The sequence below is a fragment of the Glycine soja genome, chromosome 8 (assembly GCF_004193775.1).
Source record: "Glycine soja cultivar W05 chromosome 8, ASM419377v2, whole genome shotgun sequence".
Classification (NCBI taxonomy): domain Eukaryota; kingdom Viridiplantae; phylum Streptophyta; class Magnoliopsida; order Fabales; family Fabaceae; genus Glycine; species Glycine soja.
In genome coordinates, this window is record NC_041009.1 from 20,073,547 (window position 1) to 20,087,949 (window position 14,403).

Here is a 14,403-nt window from a genome sequence, read left to right on the forward strand (position 1 = left end):
TGTCTCAAATCAGCTTCGGTCTCTGTCTTGGTTAATGGCAGCCCCACAAAAGAATTCATACCACAAAGAGGGCTCAGGCAAGGTGACCCCCTAGCGCCTCTTCTATTCAATATAGTCGCTGAAGGTTAACTGGCTTGATGAGAGAAGCACTGGATAAGAGCCTTTTTAGTAGCTTCCTTGTGGGGCAAAACAATAGTCAACATACTTCAGAATGCAGATGACACCATATTTTTTGGGGAGGCAACAATGCAGAATGTGAAGACAATTAAGTCCATTTTGAGAAGCTTTGAACTTGTATCCGGGCTAAGGATAAACTTTGGAAAAAGCAGTTTTGGGGCAATCGGGAAGCCGGAGCAATGAGGGATTGAGGCGGCAGAATACCTTAATTGTAGAATCTTGTCCTTGCCTTTCACATACCTGGGTATCCCCATTGGGGATAACCCAAGACGTAGTGAACTTTGGGATCCTCTAATCTGAAAGTGTGAGAGAAAACTAGCCACATGGAAACACAGACACATATCCTTCGGGGGGAGAATGACTCTCATAAATGCAATCCTAACAGCCATTCCTATCTATTTTTTCTCTTTTTTCAGGGTACCTTCAAAAGTAATAGCTAAATTGGAAGCCATTCAGAGAAGATTTTTATGGGGAGAAGGACCAGAGCATAGGAAGATTGCATGGGTCAACTGGAAGACGGTATGTCAACCAAAAGACAAAGGTGGCCTTGGAATCAAAGACATCCGGACATTTAATTCAGCTCTGATGGGGAAATGGCACTGGGATCTCTTTCGCAAGCAGGAGGAGCCATGGGCAAAAGTAATCATCTCAAAGTATGGTGGATGGAGGGCACTAGAAGAAGGCACAAGAGGAAATCATGATTCCACATGGTGGAAGGACTTGATCTCAACTTAGCAACAACAACAAAACTTAGTAATCAAAAGGGAAACCGCTTGGAAGGTAGGTGGCAGTGAAAAGTTTAGATTCTGGGAAGATCCTTGGACACACAATGGCATGCCACTAATGGAGAAATACCTAAGGTTGTATCACATCTCATGCCAACAAAAGACAATCATTAAGCAAATGGGGAGCAGCAATAACAATGGATGGGAATGGAAGCTCACCTGGAGGAGGAATCTCTTGGACTCCGAAGTAGAAATGGCGGATACTTTTATTGGGGAAATATCACAGCAGCAAATACAACCTCACAGGGAAGATAACTGGGTATGGAAGCATGATCAAAGCGGGGATTACTCAACAAAAAGCGGGTACGACCTAATATGGAGAGAGTTAATGGGGGAAAATCTGAATTCTAATTTTGTGGACCTATGGAAGCTAAAAATCCTAGCTAAAGCAGCTATGTTCGCATGGAGGTTAATCAGGGATAGACTACCAACCAAGATGAACCTTAGAAGGCGACAAGTGATGGTAAATGACTCGATGTGCCCATTATGCGGACTTAATGAAGAGAAGGCTTCTCACCTATTTTTCAGTTGCAGCAATACCTTACCTCTATGGTGGGAGTCTTTATCTTGGGTTAATCTAGCAACAACTTTGCCACAAAACGCTAGGGATAATTACATGCAACATGAAACCGAGATACCTAGTGGAAAGAAGCTTACAAGATGGAAATGTTGGTGGATCGCTCTTACATGGGCAATTAGGAATCACAAAAATAAAATAGTATTCCAAAATCAGACCTTTGATGGAAGGAAAATGATGGATGATGCAGTTCTCTTACTCTGGACGTGGATCAAATCCATGAAGTTCTCATACATTTTAACCAATGGTCCTCTAACCTACAGGAAGCATTCAGTAATTAGGAGGGGATGGGTTTTCTGCAATGCTATAATAGAATGTGCATTAGCTTGGTTCTGTGTATACACTCGAACCAACCACATACTTACATCTACATATGTATTTCTACTACCACTGGTACTATTCCTTATTAATAACATATCTATTTTTGCTGAGCAAAAAAAAAATGTTGTAGGAAACACAAAGCAATACACTAGCCAGGTTCTTGGAAATTTATTTGATAGATATCATTATGTTGTGTTGACCTGTATGAGATGATGCATATCTAGTGTTCTGAGTGAAATATGTATTTTGGCTCTATGGCTGTACTATTCCTCTTTTCTCTCCATGCATTGTTTCCATTGGCTGAATTATTTCTAATCCTATATTTTACAGATTCCTCTGCTTCTGAATGGTCACTAAGGGATGACATTCCCTACTGGTTTGATCAGCATGCTTACAACAATGAAGGGCAAGGCTCTCAGGATGAAAAAAGATGGTCATCACATCTCCATTCTTCTCTAACTCAGCTGCATGACTCAAGGCCCTTGTACAGAACATCTTCATATCCTGAGCAGCAACGACAGTTGCAACACCAACTCCAACATTGCTCCAGTGAACCTGTTTCTAACTTGTATGATCAGCATTTTTATGATAGTGAAACTATTGAGGATGGAAAAAGATGGTCATCACACCCACATTCCTCCATTGCCCACTTACAAGAATCAAAGCCCTTGTATAGAACATCATCTTATCCTAACAAGCGACAGGAGCTAACTCATTTTTCTAGTGAACCTATTTTGGTACCAAAATCTTCATTTACTTCCTATCCCTCCTGGTGGTATGTCCCAACAGTCTTCTCCAAATCACAGTACATGTCATTTGAAAATTCCTTTTCATGCTAGTGGAGCTCATGTGGCTTTGCCGTCACAAAATGGTTCTCATTTGTTCAATTCTGCTCTACAGTTGAGTGGATCAATACATGAGTCACATTTTAGTGGAAACGTGCACCAATTTACTACTGGCTCTCCTCTAAATTATCGAATGTAGAATCCCTGGGTCAACCAATCAGGGTTGTATTCTAGAGATCATCCAAACCTCCTCAGTAATATGTTGCAACAACAATTACACCATCATAGTGGATTATTATCACCTCATTTATTGACCCAATTGCAGCCACAACAACATAGACCGCATCATCCTGTTTAGCAATCAGGAGGCTACATATCAGGTTTTCAATCCCATTTATTTAGCCCTCAGCTTTTTTTGGATCATTCATGGTTAGAAAATATGAACATATACTTGGTCTTGCTGATGTTAGAGAACATAGACCAAAATCAAATCATAAGGGTAAACAGAGTCATCGTTTCTCTCAATAGGGTTCTGATGCAAGTAGCCAAAAGAATGAAAGTGGTTCATTACAATTTAGGTCCAAGTATATGACTAGTGATGAAATTGAGAGTATTCTTAGAATGCAGCTAGCTGTGACTCATTGTAATGATCCCTATGTTGACGACTATTATCACCCAGCTTGTCTTGCTAAAAAAATGGGGGCTAAGTTGAAAAATTCGTTTTGCCCAACACAAATAAAGGAACATCCTCCACGAGTCCATTCCAACACAGATTCCCATGGTTTTCTTCAGGTTGATTCTTTAGGGAGGGTTTCATTCCTGGCCATTCGTCAGCCTCGTGCTCTTCTTGAAGTTGGTCCATCAAACAGTGTTAGCTCTGAGTGAAATATTTCTGAGAAGGCCCTTGAGCAGGAGCCTCTGTTTGTAGCCAGAGTCACAGTTGAGGATGGTCTATGTCTTCTTCTTGATGTAGAGGATATTGATAATTTTATGCAGTGTAATCAACTACAAGATGGTAGAACTCAAATAAGACGAAGACGAAAGGTCCTTTTAGAAGGACTAGCAACATCACTCCAACTTGTTGACCCACTGGGAAAGAATGGACACAAAGTTGGGCTTGGTGCTAAAGATGATGTTGTTTTCTTATGATTAGTATCTATACCCAAAGGGCGTAAACTCCTAGCAAAGTATCTTCAGTTACTTGTTCCTGGTAGTGAGCTTATGCGGATAGTCTGCATGGCCATTTTCCATCATTTGAGACTCTTATTTGGTGGTCTTCCCTCTGATCTGGCAGCTGCAGAGACTACAAGTGACCTTGCTAAGGTTGTTTGTCAGTGTGTTCAAGGAATGGATCTTGGTGCCTTAGGTGCTTGTCTTGTAGCAGTGGTTTGTTCCTCTGAGCAGCCTCCTCTACATCCCCTTGGAAGCACTCCTGGGGACGACGCCTCCCGTATTATAGTATCCGTCCTTGAGAGGACAACTGAACTTTTTACTGATCCACATGGTGCTGGCAGCTATGAAGGTAATCTTCGTTTTGGCAGGCTTCATTTGATGAATTTTTCGGCCTTCTCACAATGTATTGCATAAATAAATACCAGAGTATCATGCAATCACTGCGTGTACAAGGGACGCCAAATGTGTCTGCAATTGGATCAGATGCTTCTAAAGCAATCAGTAGGGAAATGCCTGTTAAACTCTTACGAGCAAGTCTTCCTCACACCAATGACCACCAGAGGAAATTACTACTAGATTTTGCTCAGCGGTCTGTGCCCGTGGTTGGATTTAATAGTTATACTGGGAGCAGTAGTGGTCTTGTGAACTCAGACTGTGCTAAGTTGATAGATGATTGGAGAGAAGTCCTCCTAATTATAATGGTTGTGTTGAAGGTCTCATCAACTGTACAACTTTGCATTTGTACTTGAGTATATTGGGAGCAATCTGAAGTGGAAGTGCAAGTTGCTTCTATGGCCAGAGGTTACTGCCCCTTTTGTATTTCTATCATAATGTCATAACAATGTGGTAGCATTGTGATATATTTGTAGTCACGCTCTCCATGCATCATGACAGCTTGATCTGTTTCCTCGTGTCTTTTCTTTTACTCATGACAGGGGAGCTTATTTTATTTTTGTGTGGCTGGCTGGTATAAACTTAGTGGTTAGCCTGTACAGTTTTAGGCACATATTTGATTCCCATGTTTTCTTTCTATTATATATACAAGGCGTGGGATTAGTTGTATTCAAATTTACTTCTGATAGGTCACTATTCTAATGAAAGTGGCATTTGGTGGGTGGTGCGGCCATAAACTTTACTAGGAAACATGTTGACAAGTTGGTGGTACTGAAATACATAGGGACTAATGTGGAATAAATTAAGTTAATGCGTATTTTTATCTCATCATTTCCTAATTTTTTTCTAATACGTAGATGTGTTTTCTTATTGATTTCGTCAATTATATGAATTGTTAAAGCCATTTAGGAGTTGTTTGGTTTGAGAATTTTTTTTATTTTTTGAAAACAATTTTATTTTTAAAATTTTAAGTTTAAACAATGTGTTCGGTTTAACTATTTTCAATAAAATCTCATGAAATGATTTTAAAAATATAATATGTTTCCTGAATAATAAATTATTAAAATCATTGTATTATTTATTTTTTAAAAAATAAACAAAAATTAATATCAAATCTTAAGTCTCCCAAGACAAAACAAATACACAAATCATGACCAATAAAATAGCAATCGAATCAATTTTTTTATGACCTACCATAACTTTCACACCTCTGATTTGTAGTTGTTTCTCGAACTTTGTCATTTCAGCAACTTGATTAGTGATAAGAGAAAAGTTAGTTCTAGGGAAAGAAAATTAACCGAAGAACTACAAGAACCAGGAAACCTTGAAAGAGAAAAGGTTTTGAGAAGCTTTTATTGAAGATCAAGGGTATAGAGAAGTATGTTTTACAAGTAATGGAATAAATTTCCTTAGGAACTAAATTGGCTATATAAAGTTGTTACTAACAACCAATCCTAACAGCTTTTCTAAATAGAAAACAAAAAATTGTACTAACTAACTAATTAATTCAAGTCTCTCTCAGACGCGTTTCCTTCAGTCACTGCATTTGCTCCGTATCAACCCCAGCCCCTCAAAACTATCCTTGTCCTCAAGGATGAAAAGAAGGAAACCGCTTCTTGAGATCATAGTAGAACTCCCATGTGGAATCCTCAGGCAAGTGATGTTTCCACTTGACTAAAACCTTGGTCACAACTTGACCTCTTCTCCTAACCATCATCCGATCCAAAATGGCCTCTTGTTCCTTAAGACTAGAACTGGCAGCATAAAAATCAGGGAGTGTAGGACTAGCTTCATCAGCAGTAACGCGTCTCTTCAACTGGGAAACATGAAACACATTGTGTATGCGAGAAGAAGTAGGCAAAGCAATCTTATAAGCAACAACACCCACATGATCAACCACTTGAAAGGGACCAAAGTATCGAGGACTGAGCTTTGCATTGGCCCTCTGGGCAACAGAAACTTGCCTGTAAGAATGAAGCTTGACAAAAACAAGGTCACCGATGGCAAAGTGTCTTTCATATCTATGCTTATCAACAACTTGCTTCATACGATTTTGGGCTCGCTGTAAATGGAACTTCAGAATTCTATGCATTTCCTTGCCTTGCCTATACTCAATAGAGAAATCAAACTCCATGAGCTTGACCAACCATTTTTGTTGGAACACTGTTGAAAACTTCTGCTCCAGGATATACTTCAAGCTACTATGGTCAGTCTTGATAACAAAATGATTAGGCAGTAAATAATGTCTCCATTTTTTAACTGTAAAGACCACTGCCAAAAGTTCTTTTTCATAGGTAGACAGAGATTGTTGCTGCTTGTTTAGTGTCCTACTGATGTAGGCAATGGGATGAGACTCTTGCATTAAAACTGCCCCTATACCAAAGCCTGAGGCATCTACTTCAACCACAAATTCCTTGGAAAAATTAGGAAGAGCTAAGACTGGAGTAGAAGAAAACAATTGTTTTAAATGCTAGAAGGCTAATTTTGTTGCAGTAGACCAAGCAAAACTATCCTTTTGTAGCATCTCATTCAATGGTTTAGCCACAATGTCAAACTTAGGAACAAATCTTCGATAATACCCAGCAAGACCCAAAAATCCTCTCAGTTGCCTTAATGTTTGAGGCAGAGGCCAGGAGATCATTGCCTCAATTTTAGCTGGGTCCGTGGCAACCCCTTCTCCACTTATAAAATACCCCAAATACTCCACCTTAGGGACAACGAAGTAGCATTTAGAATGCTTAGCAAATAAGGAATTAGCCCTCATAGTAGAAAGTACCTGCCGTAGATGTATGATATAATCCTCTAAACACTTGTTGTAGATGAGAATATCATCAAAGAAAACTAGCAACAATTTTCTCAGGAATTGTTTGAAAATAGCATTCATAAGGCCTTGAAAGGTTGCAGGAGCATTTTTTAGGCCAAATGGCATGACCAGGTATTCAAAATGACCACCATGTGTTCTGAATGCAGTCTTAGGAATGTCACAAGTGGCCATCCTTACTTGATTGTACCTAGCTCGTAAGTCAATTTTTGAAAAAATGTGGGAACCATGCAGCTCATCCAATAAATCATCTATTAAAGGAATAGGGAACTTGTTCTTGATGGTGGCTTTGTTTAACTCTATAATCAACACATAGTCTCCATGACCCATCCTTTTTCCCAACCAACACAACAGGACTAGCAAAAGGACTACTACTATGCTGAATTACGCCAGACTTAAGGTATTCTTGAATCAAGCCATCAATAATGTCTTTTTGATGCTTGGCATACCTGTATGGTCTTTTGTTAACTAGATTTGTGCCTTCAACAATGGTATCTTATGATCATGTAGTTCTCTAGATGGTGGTAATTCGGTAGGCTCCTTGAAAATATCACTAAAGTGATCCAAAAGCTGTTGGATAGAAAGAGGAACTGAAGGCTGATATGCATGAGTGGTTAGGGCCTAAAGTAAAGACTCCTTCTCGGTGCCTAGCTGCATCATCGCTAAATGAACCCCATCAGAAAGTGTTTTTTGTAAGTGTTGTTTCATGGTTGTTTGTAAACCAGCATTAGTTGCTCCTCTTAAAACATGCCTTCTACCCAGAACATGAAATTCCATGGTTAACTTGTCAAAGTTCCAAGTAATGTTTCCCAACTTAACTAGCCACTCAATTCCTAAAACAAGGTCACAACAGCCCAGGGAAATAAGTAACATCTGAGCTGAAAGTTGCTTGCTGAAGGGTCCAAGAGAAGTTGTTGGTGACTGAAGTAACCTGCAACTTTGTGCCATCTGCCACCACCACATTCGTAGCATCCATGGAAGTTATTGGACAACCTAACTTCTTTGCCATGTTGATATCGAGGAAGTTATGTGTACTTCCGCTATCAATGAGTATATGCAAAGCCCTCTTCTTATGATAACCAGTCACACGCATAGTTTTGAAATTTGCAACACCAGTAAGAGCATTCATTGAGATTTGAGGTTTAGAAATAGGTGACTCACTAGGAATTACTGCATCTTCAAGTTCTATAGGAGTAGGGTCAGCATCATCAATCTCCAGAACTTGTAGCTGAAGGTTCTTATGTGTCTGACTATGGGCAAGAGAAAAAACTTCATCACAGAAGTAGCATAAACCTTTTGCTCTCTTTTCCGCCATGTAAGCAGGGCTTAAGCTTCTACCAGGTCTAATGGTAGTGTTTTCTGCCCCTTTATTTTTGGAACCTGAATCCATAAGTTTTTCACCTAACAAGGACTTGCTGTTTGTAGTGGACAGTTTTTGTTTGACAAAAGTAGCAGAAGTAACAGAATGGAAGTTGGAAGCTTCATACATTTTAGCTAAGGTAAAGGCCCTTTTCACCGAATTTGGTTGAAACATTCGGACAAGCATCTGGATCTCTTTCTTTAAGCCACCTAAAAAACAGCTCAGGATATGGTCATCCGATAATTGCAACCGTGAAATGATGCAATCAAAAGCCTCGTGAGACTCCTCCATAGACCCAATTTGTTGTATTTTCATCAACTCCGCCATAGGGTCATCAAAAACTTCACCAAATCTTTCTATTAACAATTAAGTACATCCATACCAATCACTAACTGTAACGACCCGCCTTGTCGCTACGATATCAACACTCTAATATGCGATAATTTCAATTTTTATAAAAAAGAACTCCCTTAATTTGCTTATGAAAATAAGAGTAATTTTTTTTGTCTCGACATACATTCACTCAACAACACACCATTACTTAAGTGAATATATAATTATATAGAAACAGTAACTCGGTACACGTCATACACATAACGGAAGTTAAATTTGTTCATAAGTATAATTAAAATCCAAGTTTTAGATCTTTAACTCAACAAAATAAAACTTGAAAACCAACTACGGAGGAGTTGATTACAAAACACAACTCTCTCCCAAAATGATGCCAACGTCATCACGTCGGCTCGGCGGCTCCTCACCGGAATCTTACTCCCTGCACCCTGCTGCTGTCATTCTGCTCCCACGAACAATGTTCGCGATCATTACAGGTATCAACCACACGATACAAAATTGCAATGGTGAGTTCATTATAAAAAGAAACAATACCAATTCCAAATAACCACAATTAGCAAGAAACATAGGCAAACATTATGAGCTTACACAACATTCATTATTCGACACTCACATCCAACAATTGTTCATCATCCACATTCAACAATTACTCATCATCCATCTATGGATCTGATCAAGACTGCACAGAATGAAGCATGCACCTGACTCAACTCTCAGATGCAATGCGATACGTACCAACTACCAAATTCCAGGAAATAGCCTAAGTGTGTCCACACGACACTCTCACTTAGGAAACCATGCAGAGTTTGTCGAGACCACCCGGTTGTTCATGTAACTATCCCCCATAGGTGATCAGCCTGGGGCCCAAAGGAGTTCCCTACCAGGTGACACGCCCCATTAGTACAAAGTACACTCTGCCATATGAGGTATGAATGTGGCCAAAAGCAAGTGCCAAAGACCATGGACCAATTAAAGTGCCTAAGCATTCCCTTAGAAATGCTTAGATTCTTTAACCATGTTTGTCCCCCACGAATGGGCCATCCGACAAGGTCAGTGCACTCCACCCCCCATGAACACACACAACATCCAATGTATCGAACATGGGCACCATCAAGTGCAATGACCATGGACAAATTAAAGCGCCTAAGCATCCCCGCAGCGAATGCTTAGATTCTTTAACTGCTCTAGTCCCCCACGAATGGGCCATCCGACAAGGTCAATGCACCCCGCCATGAACATACACAACATGCACATGCCAATGCATTTCCAACATCAATTAACATTCCATTTTCATATCATTCTCAACATGGACATCATCTCATCTCAATGACGTTACCAACAACAACAACAACCTCATTTCATATTCACATAATCATCAACAATAACATCAATTCATGTTGACATGATCTTTATTAACAACGTCATCTCAAATCAATATCATCATAATTATCAATATCACCACATGTCAATTAAAATCCTCAATAGCGACATCAACAATAAATCGCATTCCGCACATATATATTTCTTTCATGCCTGAGATTTACACTCTCAGGTCTTCCAACAACACAAATCAAATAAAGACATCAAATTCATTCATCACTGTAAACATATATATATATATATATATATATATATATATATATATATATATATATCGCATTCCATTCGTCAAAACATAGTTTTTCCTGAAAATCAGCATGCATATCAATGACAATTATATCGCATCCCATTAGTTAAAAACATTATTTTCTATAAAGGAAAAATCAGCATGCAACAGGGACAGACAATTATCCTCATAGTTAAGATCCCTAACCTTAACTATGGTGTTAAAATGGTAAATTTTATAATAAACTCCCCTAAACTATTGTGAGCTACCCGCGGGTCCCTCGTCACGCCACTTGGAGATTTCTTTTTCGTCCCCGCTCGTCAGTTCCATGCAAGCCTCTACCATACCAAAACGAAGGAGACTTAATATAGATTTCAGAAACAAAGCTAATAACAATGCTCTGGGTCAAACACCCACGTCACTACATGAAAGAGCTGAGAGCATTTCGGGTTTTACAAAGGGATATCATTTTGAAATCCCGATCATGCCAATATGACCGGGGTTCAGTGAAGGTCACGAAAATAACACCCATTTCATGAAAAGATAACATTTACAAAGTCTCTATGCTCTATGGTTTTTCAAAGGAAGCGTAAAACATGCAATGGTGGTTCCAAAGTCAGAAAAGATGCAAAGACAAGCTAGAACTAACAAGGAACAAGCATAGAACCATGGTTACCTCGAAGGAAAACGAAAGGTCAGATTAGGGCTTCGTTCTCTATCGAAATTGCGAGGCAAGTTGGAAGATTCCGCTTCGGTTGAAGGGTTCCTCTCGGTGTGGGGTTTCAACGGAGAACAACGGCGATTTGTGGTGGCTACTGGTGGCTGTGGGTGATGGAGAAGAAGCTTGGCACGTTGAAAATGGTTTTGGAAGAAAGAAGGAGAAGGAAATGACATTTTTCTAAGGCTACACGAAAAGCAAAGGCTGAAATACTCAAGTGTTTCTGCTCGCGGGAAAGGAAGCGTTCCTCACACGCCAGACGTTGTATCAAAGATCGAGCGATCAGATCGTGGACAAGTGTCCTGTGAAGCTGCAGACCAAATTTCGAGAAGATCCAACGGTTAACGAAGGCTATGAAGCGTTTTTACCGAGACAACTTCATGTAGCTTCCTTGAGAAGCTTCATTAAGAGGCTTCCTTGTGGCTTCTTTGAGAAGCTTTTCTCGAGAGCCTTCTTTGAGAAGCTAGATTTTATCTACCCACACCCTTCTATTAACTAAACTCACCTCCTTGAAAATAAAACACGGATAAAATAACACAGTAAAATAATCAAACATCAAATATAATTACTAATAATATTTCAGGGTGTTACACTAACAGGGAAGGAATGAACAAATTTCATGAATGCAGTATGCCATTGAAGGGCTTTCCCTTCAAGATGAATGATAACAATCTTGACCTTCTAATCATTTGGTGTATGACCAATGGAAAAGTAATTCTCAGCTTGATAAATCCACTGATGAACCTTCTTGCCATTAAAATGGGAAAATCGATGCGAGCTAACCTCGTGCCACAATTGTATTGAAGATTAAGAGAATGGTCACCGCGAGGAATTAGGCCCGAGCTTAGAGAATGAGTGTTATGTTCTTGGGTGTCCTTGACCAATTCTTGCAGTGAATCCTTCAAAGAGTCTTCAAGCACCTTCTGAATATTACCCGCTAACTTGATGAGACGTGTTTCCAGCCTAGCCACAACTCGATCTTCAACCTCCTTTATTGTTGTCGCAGAACGTGTATTCTCCGCCATTGTTGATCAGGTGGAAGGTACAGGCTGATACAAGAGAAAAGTTAGTTCTAGGGGAAGAAGATTAACCAAAGAACTACAAGAACCAAGAAACCTTGAAAAAGAAAAGGTTTCGAGAAGCTTTTAATGAAGATCAAGGGTACAAAGAAGCATGTTTTACAAGTAATGGAATGAATTGCCTCAAGAACTGAATTGGCTACATAAAGTTGTTACTAACAACCCATCTTAACAGCTTTTCTCAAGTAGTTGCTCCGTATCAATTAGCATATTCATATTAACCCCTTGGCCTACACTTAAGCCTTGTTCGTCTACAATTGACTCTTCTTTATCATATTGGTTAAAAAGTGTATCTATGTTTTGTTGCAGTCCAATAAAATTATGTATAGTGCAAGAAGCAATACGCATTAGTTTGTCTTCTAAGAGGATAATTTGGCATAAACTTTAAAATTGGAAACCTTGCTTTTAGTATTCCAAAACATCTTTCAACCTTAAAGGTCGTCCTGTCCCGTCACAAAAATTATACAAATGATACATTTGTTTATGAAATGACACAAGATAACCAGTAATATTTGAAAATATAGAGTCAACAAGATAAAATTGATCTGTAAAATAAACAATGCATTTATTTAATAACTCATAAAGGTTAAATAAACAATATTTAATAAAAATAATATCATTTTAAAAAACCTACAAAAGGAATTAAAATATTTTGTTATAAGCAAAACCAAGTCCAAAAAAGAATTTTAAGGAAACTTAAAAAAAAACTCACTTCCCTTAATTGTCATTCTTAAAGACGTGAAATGAAGAAATAATATTAGAATACATATTAATTTTAAACTTTAGAAGCACACGTTTAATACAATATATTAAAATACGTTAGAATAAAGCAAATTGCAATTTGGGATCTGTATCACGCATTAAAAAACACTTATTTTACTTATGTTATATGAAGATGCGGGTGTAGAAAATGATAAACATAAGTATAAAAAAATAGAAAGAATATTAATACACACTCATAGAAGATATTTTCAGTTAAGATTCTCGTAACCTCAGTTTGAAACAGACGTAAACCGATTTTTCTGTGCTGAAATTTGCTAATAAAAGACTGAATACAAAAAATATAAACCAAGATTCTCGGAAGATTATATGAAATTGTTTAGTTGAGATTATCAAAGAACACATGTTGAAACGGGAAGATTGAGATTGTTCAGTTTCGAGGCACTTGAATCTTCAAGAAGAAAACAACGTGAAGGTAGGAGACTCCCTACACTGGAACAATGAGAAAGAGAAGAATATCAAAATATTTACACTTAGTGCCACCGTGTTTTCTAAAGGCAGTTTCTGTTTCCGTGAAGATGGGAAAATGAGGATTTTGCGTTTTTGAATTTAAAAATATTTCTTAAAAATATTTTCAAAATTTCAACCAAACATACTTTTAACACACTGTTTTCCATTTTCAATGAAAATGGGATTTTCCATCTTCAATGAAAATGGGGGACAAAAAACATAGAAGAGATGTTTTAGGTTTCTACCGTCAATTAAGTGGTTAATATTTGGTTTGAAACAAATATTGACAATTTCTTAGTCATTACAAACTATGTCCATCAAATATTTAACATATAGATCGTCACCTCAACTGACAACAAGGATCTAAAATAACACTTTTCAAGTATTAGGGAGAAAATTCAATTTTTATTAGGGAACAAACACACAATTCAAATATATATCAAGGATCAAAAACATATTTAAACCTTAAAAATAATTTTAATTTGATATTAAACAATTAAAAATAGTATTGTTCTTTCAATTTTGTTTTTGCGAGAATGCCTCTCAAAATGCAAATGCTACACACAAGATTCCATGGCCAAACATTGAAAGCGAAAACAACAAGAAGCATAATAAATATGAGTCATAAGAGTAGAAACAAGAGATTGACTTTGTGCTCATGAACTTCGATGATTATGATAACAACATTGGTGTCCGTCGATAAAGGTTTTTGTCGAACATAAAGACAATTAGAGAGAAAACAGAGTGAAGTTCCCTAGGGTTGAGTGGAGTGTTGAGTTAGAGTTGCGAGATTAGGGAGGCATAAGTTGCAAGAGCTTGAGAGAGAGTTAGTGGGAGAGAGGAAATTCAAATTCTTAGTTTATACGAGAGAATTTGAAATTTTACTATTTGAACTAATTAAAATTACTTATATAGATACCAGAATTTTAATTTCTCCTTAATTTTTGCATCTAAATAGCTTTTCAGAGGTGAGTACTTTAATTTCTCATCCTTTTTTGGATCTGAATGAATTAAACACGAAACCAAG

At 38.0% G+C, this 14,403-nt stretch overlaps 1 pseudogene; it reads left to right on the forward strand.

The window, feature by feature from the left end:
* The first annotated feature begins 3,042 nt into the window (after nt 1–3,042).
* Nucleotides 3,043–4,567, forward strand: LOC114423998 (annotated as a pseudogene).
* Nucleotides 4,568–14,403: the final 9,836 nt, after the last annotated feature.